We start from the raw sequence: 17,766 nt of genomic DNA on the forward strand, positions 1-17,766 counted from the left end.
AAAAAGAGAAGAAAATTTAGAGGGATATAATTCAAAAGAAGGCATGTGTGACAGAGACTGGCTATGTGTTTAGCAAACTTATCTATTAAAACTTCTGAACACACAGGTAGACTATATTTTTGAGCCTCCTTATAGTTAGATGTAGCGACGTGACTGAGTTCTGTCAATCTGATGTGACAATAATGGATTACTTCCTGGTCTAGTTCATAAAATCCTCTTATTCCTACTTCCTTATGCCTTTTTCACTTCTCTGGTAACTATAAATCAAAGATACAAGAAGCAGAATCTTAATACCACTGCTTGGAAAGCCCACAAACCAAGAACTACTGCCTTTCACTTTTACATAAGGTCTAAACTTCTATTAGGTTAACCTACTAATTGGCAATTTAGATAGAGGTATACCTCATTATTTTATTGTGCTCTGCTTTATTACACTTCACTGATAATGAGGTTTTGGCTTTGGTTTTTACAAATTGTTGGTTTGTGGGGCGCCTGGGTGGCTTAGTCGGTTAAGCGTCCGACTTTCGCTTAGGTCATGATCTCGCGGTTCGTGGGTTCGAGCCCCGCGTCGGGCTCTGTGCTGACTGCCAGCTCGGAGCCTGGAGCCTGTTTCAGTCTGTGACTCCCTCTCTCTCTGACCCTCCCCTGCTCACGCTGTCTCTCTCTCTCTCTCCTAGAAATAAATAAAAATATTAAAAAAAATTTAAAAAAAAATTGTTGGTTTGTGGCAATCCTGCATCAAGCAAGTCTATCAAGTCTATTGGAAGCATTTTTCCAACAGCACTTGGTCATTTTATGTCTGTGTGTCACATTCTGGTAATTCTCATACTCCTTCAAACTTTTTCATTGTTCTTACATTTGTTACAGTGATGTGTGATAATTAATGTTTGATGGTACCATTTTAACTGTTTTGAGATGCCATGAACCACTCCCATATAAGACAGGGAACTTATTTGATAAATGTTGTATGTGTTCTGACTGCTTCATTGACCAGCTCTTCTTTCCCTCTCTTAGGCCTCTCTCTTCCCTGAGACACAACAATATTGAAATTAGGTCGATTAATAACCTTCCAATGGCCTGTAAGTGTCCAAGTAAAAGGAAGAGTCTCATGTCTCCCATTTTAAATCTAAAGCTAGAAATGATTACTTAGTGAGAAAGGCATGTCAAAAGCCAAGACAGGGCAAAAGCTAGGTCTCTTGTACCAGTTAGCTAAGTTGTGAACGTAAAGGAAAAGTTCTCAAAAAAATCAAAATGCTACTCCAGTGAACACACGGATGATCACAAAGCAAAATAGCCTGATTGTTGAGATGGAAAAAGTTTTAGTGGTCTGGGTAGAAGTCCAAATCAAATACTACATTACTTATGCCAAAGCCTAACCCTGAGCAAAGCCCTAACTCTCTCCAATTCTATGAAAGCAGAAAGAAATAAGGAAGCTGCAGAAGAAAAATTTGAGGCTAGCAGAGATTGATTCATTCATGAGGCTTAAGAAGCCATCTCCATAACATCCAAATTCAAAATAAGCCAGCAAGTGCAGATGTAGAAATTGCACCAAAGTTATCCAGATCTACCTACGATAATTAATACTGGTGACTACACTACACAATGGATTTTCAATATAGACAAACAGTCTTATATTGGAAAAAGATACTATCTAGGACTTTCACAGCTAGAGATGAGAAGTCAATGCTTGGCTTTTAAGCTTCAAAGGACAGGTTGACTCTCTTGTTAGGTGCTAACACAGCTAAAGACTTTAGGTTAAAGCCAACACTCATCTATCACTGTGAAAATACTAGACCCTTAACAAATATGCTGAATCTATTCTGTCTGTGCTCTATAGATGCAACAACAAAGCCTGAATGACAACATATCTGTTTATAACTGATAAACAGTTATGGTTTGCTGAATACTTTAAGCCCATTGTTGACACCTACTGCTCAGAAAAAAAAAAAATTCCTTTGAAAATATTATTGCTCACTGACAATGCACCTGGTAATCCAAGAGCTCTGATGGAAATATACAATGAGATTAATGTTGTTTTCATACACACTAAGACAACATCTGTTCTGCATCCCAAAGATCAAGGAATAATTTAGACTTTCAAGTCTTATTATTTAAGAAATGCATTTTGTATGGCTATAATTGCCAATGATAGGTACTCCAATGCCGGCTCTGAGGGATCTTTTAGAGGGATTTACCATTATAGATGCCATTAAGAATATCTGTGATTCATGTGAAGAGGTCAAAATATCAACATTAATGGAAGTTCAGAAGAATCTGATTGCAGCTCTCATGGGTGACTTGGAGGGGTTCAAGACTTTGGTGGAGGAAGTAACTGTAAATGTTGTAGAAATAACAAGAGAACAGAATTAGAAGTGGAGCCTTAAAATGTGACTAAATTGCCACCATCTCATGATAAAACTTTATCCCATGAGGAGTTACTTCTAATGGTTAAGCAAAGAGTTTTTTTTTTGAGATGGAACAGTGAAGATGCTGTGAAGATTGCTGAAATAGAAACAAAGGATTTACAATACTATATAAACTTAGTTGACAAAGCAGCAGCAGGGTTTGAGAGGATTGACTTCCATCTTTAAAACAAAGTTTTTTTTTAATGCACTGGGAAACAAAAAAAAATTGATTTCTTTATTGTGATGTTTGCTTTATTGTGGAAGTCTGGAACTGAAACTACAATATCTTCAGTATATGCCTGTATTGCATAAACTAGTATTGCCTTACTGCAACAAGAAAGGAGAAAAACAACAAAAAAGATACATTCAAAAACAAGACAAACAGAATTGAGATATCCTTTAGATTATGGTTTGAAACATATCAATAATCACTATGTATAAGTCTAATCTCTCCAGTTTTTTTCAGTTAAGTGAGATTACAACTATCATGATAACTGACAATATAAAAACAGGGGACATTTGAAAAAATCAGAAATATTTGTGTACCAAGCAAATGCTACCCAAAATGTCTAGTATAGTTTATTAACATCAAGCACAAAGATCTTGAATGCAAAATAAATTACTGCCAATATAGAATATTACAACATACTGATAAGAAATCCCATATTAAGGGGCGCCTGGGTGGCTCAGTTGGTTAAGCATCCGACTTCGGCTCAGGTCATGATCTCACAGTTCAGGTTCAAGCCCGTGTCAGGCTCTGTGCTGACAGCCAGCTCAGAGCCTGGAGCCTGTTTCCGATTCTGTGTCTCCCTCTCTCTCTGACCCTCCCCTGCTCACGCTCTCTCTCTCTCTGTCTGAAATAAATAAAACATCAAAAAAAAAAAAAAAAAAGAAATCCCATATTAAGAAAGATATAAAATTTGAAATTCTAGAGAGGAGTTACGATTATGGGGTGGTAGGGGGACTCTATGCTTGTCCTGTCCCTCAAACATAGCTACATAAATATCAAATCATTCTGAACACCCAAGAAGTTGATTTGAGGACTGAGAGGGTGTACAACTAGAGTGAGAGAAGAGGCTACATCTGGAAGGTAAGAGGTGAAGAGACGTGATTTGGGGGAGAAAAGAATCACAGTTGCTGAAATCTCTGATCACAGAGAAAGGAGAGAAGAACAGATTGAGGGAGGGGAAAAGGGAGAGCGAGTGAGAGTGAGCAAGTGGTGCACAGGGGTCACAAAACAAACGAACAAACAAAACACTTCCCCAAAACCAGTGACTGGGAAAAGGAGAGGGACTGATTACAATAAGTTTTTACAACAAATGGAGCTCATAGACTGAAGCTTTTGAAGTCCATGCCGTGTCCAGTGTGGAGTCCAGTGCGTGCATCAGTGCTCCTTGGAGAAGGAGGGCAGTGGTCCTGAGCAGACAGCATGATCTGAGGATCCCGTGGGATGCACTGGGAGAGATACTTTCCCACTTCCTGGAGTGTATATGGGAGAGATGGTACTGCTTCTCAGCGGACAAAAGAGCCAGCAGGCACCAGTGTACTACCCATTCCTTAGCATAAGGGCAGAGACACCTGCTGAGACAGCGATTTGTACCCTGACTTTTTGCTGTACTTTACTCTTTTTTTTTTTTTCAGTTTTTAATGTTTTATTTATTTCCGAGAGACAGAGAGAGACAGCATGAGCAGGGGAGGGTCAGAGAGAGAGGGAGACACAGAATCTGAAGACAGACTCCAGGCTCTGAGCTGTCAGCACAGAACCCAACGTTGGGCTCGAACTCACAAGCTGTGAGATCATGACCTGAGCTGAAGTCAGACGCCCAACCGTCACCCAGGTGCCCCATGCTGTACTTTACTCTTAACTCCAAGCTCCTGTGCATTGGTGTGACTGCCCTTCTGGGACAAACTGACACCAGCCCCAGCACAGTAAGACACTCCTCCAGAAGATCAGTGCAGGTCCACATCATGTGAGGTCCCTACAGTTTGGAGTTTTGAAACTCAGCTGGTGTGCTTGAGATAAAACACGGGTACATTGTGCTGCTGGGCAGGCAGACTACCTGGACACAGACAGAATGAAGGAAAGGAGCTGAGACACGTGACACAAGAGGGGAGATTGTTCACTGTTCTATGAGGGCTTCCAGGACAGTGGTGGGTGTGAACTCCTCTCTCTGGGAACTAGGGAGAGGGCTGGCACCTTTTTTCTCTCCTATCCATAGAGTCAGCACAGACTGACTTTATGAGCAGCAAAGCACCAATAGCGGAGGCTTAAGCTGTCACACCAAGCCTTGCCCCTCCCCTGCGCTCTGCAGGTGCTTCTTTACCAGGGCAAGTATGCCTAAGAACCAGAGTCATACTCCTCCCACCAAAGGCCAGAAGAAACCCTTCATACACACCAAGTCTACCTACCACAGAGTGCTACAAAGCTTCAGCTCTAGTGGAAATAAGATCAGGCCACTTTTAACAAGCAGACCAGATCACACCTAGTTAAAACTTACCACACACTGGACAAGGTCCAAACACTCCCCATTGCAGGCAAGGGAAAACTCTGAAGAGAACTGACCTGAGGGAAAGAGTAGCCAAATCACAGAAGCAGAATGCAGAAAGCATAGACCAGAGATACATTCTGAAGTACCAGGCCCTGGAGAGTATGGAACCTCTTCTTAATAAAGCCATTACTCTCTGTAACAGGAAACATAGCAGCCTTTCCTAACACTGAGAAGAAAACAGAGACTAGACAAAATGCCAGGATGGAAGAATTAATCCAAAAAGAAAGAACAAGAAAGGGTCATGGCAAGAGATCCAATAGAAACAGATATAAGTAATATGCCTGATCCATAATTTAAACTAAAAATCAGAAGGACATTAGCTATGTTTAAGAAAAGCACAGAAGACACCAGTGATTCCCTTACTACAAAGATAAAGTACCTAAATATTAGGGCAAAAGTTAAAAAAATGCAATAACCAAAATTTGAAATTGACTAAGCTCAGAGCCTGGTGTCTGCTTTGGATTCTGAGCTTCCCTCTCTCTCTCTTACACTCCTCTGTTCATGCTCTGGCTCTCTGTCCCTCAAAATTAAATAAATGTTAAGAAGATTTGAAGAGGAGGTGCCTGGGTGGCTCAGTCAGGTAAACATCCAACTTTGGTTCAGGTCATGATCTTGCAGTCTGCAGGTTTGGGCCCCACATTAGGCTCTGTATTTACAGCTCAGAGACTGAAGCCTGCTTTGGATTCTGTGTCTCCCTCTCTCTCTCTCTTTGCCCCTCTCATGCTTATGCTAAGTCTCTCAAAAATAAATAAACCTTAACAATTTTTAAAATAACTGAAACCCACTGGATGTAATGACCACAAGGATGGAAGAATCAGAGGAACAAATAAGGGATATAGAAGATAAAATTGTGTAAAATAAGGAATCTGAAAGGAAGAGAGAAATTAAAATATTGGATCACAAATGCAAACTTAGAAAGCTCTGCGACTTCATGAAGCATAATAACATTTGTATCATAGGAGTCCCAGAAGAAGAGAGGGAAAATGTGGTAGAAAATTTATTTGAGGGAATTATAGCTGAAAATGTCTCTAATCTGGGAAAAGAAACAGACATACAAATTCAGGAGACAGAGAACTCATATTAAAATCAATAAGAGGAGGCCAACACCAGGACATATTGTAGTAAAATTGCAAAAATACAGAGAGAGAAAAAAATTCTAAAAGCAGCAAAGGAAAATAAATCTCTAACTGACAAGGGTAGACAAAGCTAGTAGTGCACCTATCCACAGAAACATGACAGACCAGAAGGCAGTGGCATGATATATTCATCGTGCTGAATGGGAAAAGTATGCAGCCAAAAATACTTTATCCAGCAAGGCTGTCATTCGAATAGAAAGAGAAATAAAGAGTTTCCCACACAAACAAAAATTAAGGAGTAGTATAAGCACTAAATCAGCCCTGCAAGAAATATTAAAGGGGACTCTTTGAGTGGGAAAGACAAAAAGTGATTAAGACTAAAAAGGAACAGAAAAAATATCCAGAAACAATGACTTTATAGGTAACAAAATGGCACTAAATTCATTCTATCAATAATCACTCTGAATGTAACTGGACAAAATTCTCCAATGAAAAGATATAGGGGATCAGAATGGGAAGAAAAAAAAAACAAAAAACAAAAAAACCAAGACTCATCTATACTCTGCCTACAAAGGCAGACCTAAAGTCACCTGCAGACTGAAAATGAGGGCATGGAGAACCATTTAACATGCTAATGGACATCAAAAGAATCTGGAGTAGCCATGCTTATATCAGACAAATTATATTTTAAACCAAATACAACAAATGATGGTAAAAAAAGGGCACTATACCACAATAAAGGAGTCTATCCAATAAGAAAATCTAACAATTACAAATATTTATGCCCGCAATTTGGAGAAAACCAAATATATGAAACACTTAATAACAAACATAAAAAATAAACTCATTGATAATAATTCAATAATGGTAGGAAACTTTAACACCCACTTACAGTAGTGGACAGATCAATCTAAGCAGAAAATTAACAAGGAAACAATGGCTTTGAATGACACACTGGACTAGAAGGACTTAACAAATATATTCAGAAAATTTCATCCTAAGCAGAATACCATTCTTCTCTAGTGCACATGGAATATTCTCCAGAATAGATCACATACTGGGTCACAAAACAGGCTTCAACAAGTAAAAAAAGAATGAAATTCTACCACAGCTATTTTCAGATAACAATGCTATGAAATCTGAAGTCAATCATGAGAGAACATTTGGAAAGACTAGAAATGTATGGAGGTTAAAGAACATCTTACTAAAGAATGAATGGGTTAACCAGGAAATTAAAGAAGAAAAAATAGATTCCCCAGCCAGCAGCCAGTCCAAGGACATAGTCTTGAGAGGGAAAAGGGTTGTGGAGACCCTCTACAGAATCTACAGGAATGAAGATTTTGAGGGCTACCTAAAGAAATAAGCCAGTGTACACAGGGTGGAGAGTCCTAAATACCACTACGAGCAGGAAATAAAATAACCAATGTCTCAAGAAGAGAAACCAAGAGATACCATTCAAAGAACACTTCCTGAATGGACAGGCCCTTGAAAGTCAAACAGCCCTCTTTAATACAGCAGCACCTGCAGGGGAAGAGTGCATAACAAGCTTTTAAAATTAACAAGAGATAGAAAGCTAACCAAAATGATGAAACGGAAGAACTCTCCTCCAAAGAAATTCCAGAAAGAAATGACAGCTAAAGAACTGCTCAAAACAGATATAAGCAACATAACTGAACAAGAATTTAGAACAATAGTCATAAAATTAATTGCTGGGCTTGAAAAAGGCATGGACGACATCAGAGAAACTATTGCTATAAACACTATGGAGCTTAAAAATAGTTGTGATAAATTTAAAAATGCTATAAATGAGATACATAATAAAATGGAGGCATCCAATGCATGGATTGAAGAGGCAGAAAGGAGTGATTTAGAAGACAGAACTATAGAAAAAGAGGAAGCTGAGAAAAAGAGAGATGAACTGAATCAGAAACACAAAAGGAGACTTTGAGAGTTCAGCGATACAATCAAATGGAACAATATCCATATCATAGGAATTCCAGAAGAGGAAGAGAGAGGAAAAGGTGCCGAAGCAGTCCTTGAACGAATTACAGCAGAGAATTTCCCCAATCTGGGGACGGTAATAGACATTGAAATCCAAGAAGCACAGAGAACTCACCTCAGACGTAACTTAAATCCTGTCAATAGATGCAGAAAAAGCATTTGACAAGATACAGCATCACTTCTTAATAAAGACCCTCGAGAAAGTTGGGATAGAAAGAACTTACGTAAGCATCATAAAAGCCATCTATGAGAATCCCTCAGCTAACATCATCCTTAATGGGAAAAAACTGAGAGCTTTCTCCTGAGAGGAGGAACGCGACAGTGATGTCCACTCTCACCACGGTTGTTTAACATAGCACTGGAAGCCCTAGCATCAGCAATCAGACAACAAAAGGAAATAAAAGGCATTAGAATTGGCAAAGAAGAAGTCAAACTTTCACTTTTCACAGACGACATGATATTCTATATAGAAAACCCAACAGACTACACCAGAAGCCTACTAGAACTGATCCATGAATTCGGCAAAGTTGCAGTGTACAAAATCAACATACAGAAATCAGTTGCATTTTTATACACCAATAATGAAGCAACAGAAAAATCAAGAAACTGATCCCAGCCACAACTGCACAAAAAGCCATAAAATACCTAGGAATAAACCTAGCCAAAGATATAGGAGATCTGTATGATGAAAACTATAGAAAACTTATGAAAGAAATTGAAGAAGACACAAAGAAATGGAAAAATATTCCATGCTCATGGGTCAGAAGAATAAATATTGTTAAAATGCCATTACTACCCAAAGCACTCTACACATTCAATGCAATCCCAATCAAAATTGCACCAGCATTCTTCTCCAAACTAGAACAAACTATGCTAAAATGTGTATGGAACCACAAAAGACCCCAAATACTCAAAGTAATATTGAAGAAGAAAACCAAAACTGGAGGCATCAACATGCCAGACTTTAGCCTCTACTACAAAGCTGTCATCATCAAGACAGTATGGGACTGGCACAAAAATAGACACATAGACCAATGGAATAGAAGAGAGAACTCAGAATTGGACCCACAAATGTATGGCCAACTAATCTTTGACAAAGCGGGAAAGAGTATCCAATGGAAAAAAAACAGCCTCTTTAACAGATGGTGCTGGGAGAACTGGACAGCAACATGCTGAAGAATGACACTAGATCATTTTCTCACACCATACACGAATAAAAACTCAAAATGGATAAAGGACCTGAACGGGAAATGGGAAACCATCAAAACCCTAGAAGAGAAAGCAGGAAAAAAACCTCCTTGACCTCAGCTGCAGCAATTTCTTACTTGACACATCCCCAAGGGCAAGGGAATCAAGAGCAAAAATGAAGTCTTGGGACCTCATCAAGATAAAAAGCTTTTGCATGGCAAAGGAAACAATCAATAAAACTAATTGGCAACTGACAGAATGGGAAAAGATAGTTGCAAATGACATAACAGATAAAGGGATAGTATCGAAAATCTATAAGGAACTCACCAAACTACACCCCCGAAAAACTAATAATCCAGGGAAGAAATGGGCAGAAGACATGAACAGACACTTCTCCAAAGAGGACATCCAGATGGCCAACAGACACATGAAACAATGTTCAGCATCCTTCCTCATCAGGAAATAGAAATCAAAACCACACTGAGATACCACCTCATGCCAATCAGAGTGGCTAAAATGAACAAATCAGGAGACTGTAGATCCTGGCGAGGATGTGGAGAAATGGGCACCCTCCTACACTGTTGGGAATGTAAACTGGTGCAACCCCTCTGGAAAACAGTATGGAGGTTCCTCAAAATATTAACAATAGAAATCCCCTACGACCCAGGAGTAGCACTGCTAGGAATTTACCTAAGGGATACAGGGGTGCTGATACATAGGGGCACATATTCCCCAATGTTCATAGCAGCACTCTCAACAATAGCCAACAAGTGGAAAGAACCTAAGTGTCCATCAACTGATGAATGGATCAAGAAGATGTGGTATATTTATACAATGGAATACTACATGGCAATGAGAAAGAATGAAATCTAAACTTTTGTATCAACATGGATGGAACTTGAGGGTGTTATGCTGAGCAAAAGAAGTCAGATAGAGAAGGACAGATACTATATGTTTTGCACATATAGGTGGATTAGGAGGAAGCTAATGGAGAACAATGAGGGAGAAAAAGGGGGGAAATAGTTGGGGAGATGGAGGGAGGAAACCATGAGAAATTCTTGAATGCTGAAAACAAACTGAGGGCTGATGGGGGTGGGGGAGAGGAGATGGGGGGTGATTGGCATGGGGGAGGGCCCTTGTTGGGCTGAGCACTGGGGGTTATATGGAAACCAACTTGACAATAAACTATTTAGGAAAAATAAATAAAAATATAAATAAACAAATAAATTAATTAATAAATGAATAATAAATGGAAAAGAAGAAGAAAAATACATGGAAGCAAATGAAAACCAAAACAGCAAAGTCCACAACTTTTGTGATGCAGCAAATCAGTCACAAGAGGGAAATTTATAGCAATATAGGCCACCTCAAGAAGCAAGAAAAAAGCTCAAATACACAACCTAACCTTCCACCTAAAGTAGCTGCAAAAATAATAATAAACGCAGCCTAAAGCCAGAAGAAGGGAAATAATTAAGATTAGAATAGAAATAAATGATATAAAACAAAGAATAAAACACAGAATTGATCAACAAAACTAGAAGCCAGTTTATCCTTTAGTAAAATTGATAAACCGCTAGCAGACTTATCAAAAATACAAGAGAAAGGACCCAAATAAATAAAATCATGAATGAGAGAGGAAAGCTCACAACCAACACCACAGAAATACAAACAATGATAAGAGAATATTATGGAAAGTTATGTGTCAACAAATTGGGCAATCTGAAAGAAATGGGTATTTTCCTAGAAACATACAAATTACCAAAAGTGAAACAGGAAGAAATAGAAAATTTGAACAGACCCATAACAGTAATCACAAATCTCCCAACAAAAAAAGTCCATGGGGAGATAGATTCCCATGGGAATTCTACCAAACATCTAAAGGTGATTTAGTATCTATTTTTCTCAAAATGTTTTAAAGACATAGAAATGGAATGGTCTTTGATTTCAAAACCAAAGACTCACTAAAAAGGAGAATTACAGGCTAATATCCCTGATGAAAATGGATGCAAAAATTCTCAACAAGATCCTTGCAAATCGAATCCAGCAGCATATCAAAAGAATCATTCACCAATATCAAGTAGGATTTATTCCTGTGTTGCAAGGGTGGTTCAATATTTGAAAATCAATGTGATATAACACATGAATAAAAAAAGGATAAGAACCATATGATCCTCTCACAGATGCAGAAAAACCATTTGACAAAATACAGCACCCATTCTTAATAAAAACCTTCAGCAAAGTAAGAATAGAAGGAACATACCTCAACATCATATAGGCCATATATGAAAGACCCACAGTTAATATCATCCTTCATGGGGACAAACTGAGCTCTTCCTCTACAGTCAACAACACGACAGGGCTATCCACTTTCACCATTGCTATTTAACATGGTACTAGAAGTAATAGAGTTAGCAATCAGACAGCACAAAGAAATAAAACGCATCCAAATCAGCCAGGAGGAGATCAAACTTTCACCCTTTGCAGAGGACATGATGCTTTCTATGCAAAACCCAAAAGATTCCACCACAAACTGCTAGAACTGGCTCATGAATTCAGCAAAGTCACAGGATATAAAATCAATGCACAGAAATTGGTTGCATTCCTATACACCAACAATGAAACAACAGAGAGATAAATCAAGGAATCGATCCCCTTTACAATTGCAGCAAAAACCATAAAATACCTAAGAATAAATCTAACCAAAGAGGTGAAAAATCTGTACACTGAAAACGACAGAAAACTTATGAAATAAATTAAAGAAACACACAAAAAAGGAAAAATATTCCATACTCCTCGATAAGAAGAACAAATGTTAAAATGTCAATACTACCCAAAACAATCTACATATTCAATGCAATACCTATCCAAATAACACTAGAATTCTTCACAGAGCTAGAACAAACAATCCTAAAATTTATATGGAACTAAAATTGACTCTGAATAGCCAAAGCAATCTGGAAAAAGAAAACTCAAGCTGGAAGCGTCACAATCATGGACTTCAAGCTGTATTACAAAGCTGTAATCATCAAGACAGTATGGTACTGGCACAAAAACACACACTCTCATCAATGAAACAGAATAGAAAACCCAAAAATGGACCCACAACCGTATGGCCAACTATTCTTTGACAAAGCAGGAAAGGATATCCAATGGAATAAAGACAGTCTCTTCAGCAAGTGGTACTGGGAAAACTGGACAGCGACATGCAGGAAAATGAACCTGGACCACTTTATTACACCATACACAAAAATAAACTCAAAATGGATGAAAGACCTAAACATAAGACAGGAAGCCATAAAAATCCTTGAGGAGAAAGCAGGCAACTTTGACGTTTGTCGTGGCAACTCCTTACTCAACACATCTCCAGACGCAAGGGAAACCAAAGCAAAAATGAACTATTGGAACCTCATCAAAATAAAAAGCTTCCACACAACGAAGAAACAATCAGCAAAAATAAAAGGCAATTGACAGAATGGGAGAAGATATTTGCAAGTGACGTATCAGATAAAGGGTTAGTATCCAAAATCTATAAAAAGCTTATCAAACTCAACCCCCCAAAAACAAATAATCCAATGAACAAAAGGGCAAAAGACATGAAGAGACACTTCTCTAAAGAAGACATCCACATGGCCAAACTACATATGAAAAAATGCTCCACATCACCCATCATCAGGGAAATATAAATCAAATCTAAATTTGATGTCATTTATTATTTACTATTTTATATTATATATAAATATAAATCTCCACAATGAGATACCACCTTACACCTGTCAGAATGGCTAACATTAACAACTCAGGCAACAGCAGATATTGGTGAGGATGTGGAGAAAGAGGATCTCTTTTACACGGCTGGTTGGAATGTAAACTGGTGGAGCCACTCTGGAAAACAGTATGGAGGTTCCTCAAAAAAATTAAAAATAAAACTACCCTATGACCCAGCACCTGCACTACTAGGTATTTATCCAAGGGATACGGGTGCAATGTCTCGAAGAGGCATATGCACCCCAATGTTTATAACAGCACTATCAACAATAGACAAAGTATGGAAAGAGCTCAAAATATCCATCAATTGAATGAATGCATTAAGATATGGTATATCTAATCAATGGAATATTACTCAGTAATAAAAAAGAATGAAATCTTGCCATTTGCAACTACATGGATAGAACTAGAGAGTATTATGCTAAGTGAAGTTAGTCAGAGAAAGACAAATATCGGGGCGCTTGGGTGGCTTAGTCGGTTAAGCGTCCGACTTTCGCTTAGGTCATGATCTCGCGGTTCGTGGGTTCGAGCCCCGCATCGGGCTCTGTGCTGACTGCCAGCTCAGAGCCTGGAGCCTGTTTCAGAGTCTCTCTCTCATAGAAATAAATTAAAAAAATATTAAAAAAAAAGTTTAAAAAAAAAAAAAAAGAAAGACAAATATCATATGACTTCATTCATATGAGGACTTGAAGATACAAAGCAGATGAATATACGGGAGGGGAAGCAAAAATAATATAAAAACAGGGAGGCGGACAAAACATAAAAGACTCCTAAACATGGAGAACAAACAGAGGGTTGTTGGAGGGGTTCTGGGAGGAGGGATGAGCTAAATGGGTAAGGAGCATTAAGGAATCTACTCCTGAAATCATTGTTGCACTATATGCTAACTAACTTAGATGTAAATTGAAAAAAATAAATTTTTAAAAATCCATAAAATATACATTGTTAAGATTGAAATAAATACTAGGAGAAATTGTCAAAGCCTACATTTTAGTGGGAGATTTTAACAACCCTCTCTCAAGAATTCATAAAGTAAACAAAATCAGTAAAACCTAGTATATTTAAACAATTCCATATATATATCTTGAATATATGTATACATATTCATACATATTCAAGATCTATATTTCTAACACTCTACCCAACAACTAGTGATTATATGTCATTTTCATACACGAATGGAGTATTTACAAAAACTGATTATGTACAAAACCACATGAAAATTATAAGTTCCAGAGGAAGATGAGACAAGGAAAGTGTACACCATGTAACAACATGATATATAGACTGGTTATGCATTGCGTGTTTCAGGCAATGAAATCAGTAGTCCTAAATGATTGATGCTTAAGTTTTAGAGGAGATTTTCCTAAATACCAAATCAATAAAGAAGGAAAGGCTAAATCCACGAAAGGCTTGAGCTTTTTTCTGGGTCTTATTAGGTGTTAACTTCTATTGTGTCCTGACCATATGAAACAGATAAAACATTTGAATTAGAGTAAAGAGTTTCTATATTCTGCCTTAAATATGTTATTAACTTCCATCAGAAGAAAAATTCAACTCATAAATAGATAGCCACCACAGCCTGATAAATGTATATTCTGTATTTCTTGCTTCATAATAAAGCAAAATCCAATCACACATCAGACTCACAGTCATGTAAAAACAGACATGACAGCCATTGGAATTAGGAGACAATTTCTTGACCACTTCAGGCTTCATGATTGTAGAAATTCATTCTCCTTTTCTCTTGCAGTGTGAGTAAGACTGGTCTGAAAGGTCTAACCTAATTGAACTCCCTTCTTCCTTAACTTGGAAAGCATCAGCTTCCTCTTCACATCTTCTCAATTTCTTTATGCAATGGCAATAGTGAGGTCAGTTGTTTCCCAACAACAACAGGTAAGCCATCGTATATACTTTTGACCAGAATGAGAATAATACTGGTCAAGTCCTTGAGTCCCTGCCAATCAAGCTGGGATCATGCTGCCATATTAGGCAGAAGGTGAAACAGCTGCTTATACTTATTTGGTAGAGTGTTAAGAAAACACAGGGCATAAACATTTGTAACCTGAGACTCAACCTTTTAACTTTTTAGAAAGTAGAGTTTGAGAAAGCTTATTAAATTTACAACCAGGCTCTCCCTTCATTTCATACTGACATTTATGTTGAGATGTCTCATTATATACAAAAGCTCCTCTAACCAAAGAGGTGGCATTCCCATTCTTTCCTTAACTTCCACCAAAATGCTCTTTTGTTTCCAGCAATCAACTGAAATTGCTTTTGTCAGAGTGATTCTTGTTCTCTGTGCCGCTATACGCAGTATCTTCTCAACACATTTGACCATCAATCCCTTCTTAAAACTCTTTATTCTTGTGCCTTCCTAATATCTTCACCCCTTTGTTTTCCTCTTACCTTTATGGACCTGCTTTGTTAGCCGTCTGTGCTGGTTGTTCTTCCATTATTGCACTGCCTAATGTTAAAACAACTAGGGTTTGACAATAGGCTTCCCCCACCCCCATATTGATCCTGTCTCCAGTGTGTAAGTTCCATGGCTTTGCGTACAGTCTGCATGTCCACAATTGTCAAGTTGATGTGTCTGGCCCTCATCTTTCCCCTTAAACTCAAGATGCATATAGCCCAATACCAATAGCATCTTTACTTGATTGTACAATGAGCATTTCAAAATTGTCATGTCTAATATATAACTCTTCATTCTGTTTTGTTCACTCCCTCTGTTTGATTCTTCTATATTCCCATATTACTAAGTGGCTCTAATATGCTGTACAAAAATGTGTGTTTAATCCCTGGTTCTCCTTCCTAAGTCAAGATATCACATTTCAACAACTATTCCTATTAGCTCTGCCTCCACAAAATATACTCACTTCCCTCCACACTCATCATTCCACTAGAAGTATCAACTACACTACTCCATTTTCAATGAGACCAAATACTGTAGAGATTAATGATGAATTAGTGACTGGAGAAATGCTCTATAGACTCAGGTATGCCTGATCTATCAGACAAGATCAGTATGACTCACAGTTGGTGGAGGACACTTAGCAACATAGTAAAGAAGATAGGGGGAATTAAATCAAACTAGTATTTATTAAGAATCATTAAGCATCATCAGAAAATATCTTATCTCCTTACATCTCACAGGGGCTCCAAAAGCTAAACGAAATTACCTTAACAGAAGAAACTGAGGTTCTCAACATTAAACTAAGTGGCAGGTGAAATTTATACCTTAGTCTCTTCAGCTCCACCATGTCTCCACTTTCCATACTCTATGGAGGTTCTGAATGATACCTGTGTGTTAAATTTGTGAAGAGGAAAAACATACAAAGTATTCTATCTCCCACTCTGTATGTATCAGAGATTCAAAAAAATCAACCTGTCAATATAATGACAAGCCTTTATAACTGATCACCTGCCTGATAGATGGAAAGAAACCCAATGAAAGAAGTTCCATTGTCATTGTGGGGCAATATTTCAAAGCCTGTAATAAACCATACTTCATTCTCCCAGGACAACAGACTGGACAAAGCTGCTCTCTGCTTGGTTAATAAAGCCTAGTGCTGATCTTTTATCAATAAGTTTTCACTGAAGGTCTGTTATACGTGTGTCAATATACATTACAGATTAAAAAAAAATTCTGACCCATTGTCAAATCACCCGACCACAAGACTGATTTTCACCTGTTAAAAATACTGCAGTTATTACTGTGTGCTTATGTGAAAAAGATATAATAGACTTAGATCTTGATAGAACTCACAGTCCAGTGCAAACTTGCTTAAAGTGTACCCTATAGACTCCTGTATCAGAATCACCTGGCAATACATAATTACAAAAATCTTAGGCTCAAACCCCCAATCAGAATTTCTTTGAGAGTTCACAAAATTTTCATGTTTAAAACAAAGAAGTTTTGAGAAAACAAGGTAAGCTCTGGAGATGTCCCTTCTCCTACAGAAAAAAGAAAAACCAATGAAGAAGTCCTTTCTGTTGTTAAAAAAAAATAAAGTCAATTAATCTAGTGAACCAAAGGAAGACAAGATTGTCCATTTTTACAAGAGAAATACAAGTACATAGTCTTTTACTTTTTTAAATTTTTTAATGTTTTATTTATTTCTGAGAGATAGAGACAGCGTGAGCAGGGGAGGGTCAGAGAGAGAGGGGGACACAGAATCTGAAGCAGGCTCCAGGCTCTTAGTTGTCAGCACAGAGCCCGATTCAGGCCTCGAACCCACGGACTGCCAGATCATGACCTGAGCCGAAGTCTGAGGCTTAACTGACTGAGCCACACAGGCACCCCCATAGTCTTTTATTTTTAAGTAACTGCTGAAATTTTAAGTTTTTTTTTTTTGTTTTTTTAAGCAAGTACTGCCATTTTGCCATTTTTAAATAAATACACGTGTGTGTGTGCAGTTTCAAGTGTAGAACCAACTGTCTGGGGTTCTATGTAGAATTCTGCCCTTACAAACCTATGCAATGCACATACTCTTTATGCCTCAGCTTCCTCATTTATAAAATGAGGCAATTAGATCATATAATCGGTCATATTCCATAAAGCCACGAGGTACATGCATTTACTAAAGACACTGTAAGTGGGAGGTATTACACCACAGGGATGTAGGCTTGTGCTTTTTAAGATCATCAGGCTAATGGTACCTGGGTGGCTCAGTCAGTTAAGCATTCGACTTTGGCTGAGGTCATGATCTCACAGTTTGTGAGTTTGAGCCCTGCATCGGGCTCTCTGTCTGTCAGCACAGAGGCCACTTCAGATCTCTG

This window comes from Hyaena hyaena, unplaced genomic scaffold (genome assembly GCF_003009895.1).
Source record: "Hyaena hyaena isolate Hyena2069 unplaced genomic scaffold, ASM300989v1 scaffold_751, whole genome shotgun sequence".
Taxonomy (NCBI): Eukaryota; Metazoa; Chordata; class Mammalia; order Carnivora; family Hyaenidae; genus Hyaena; species Hyaena hyaena.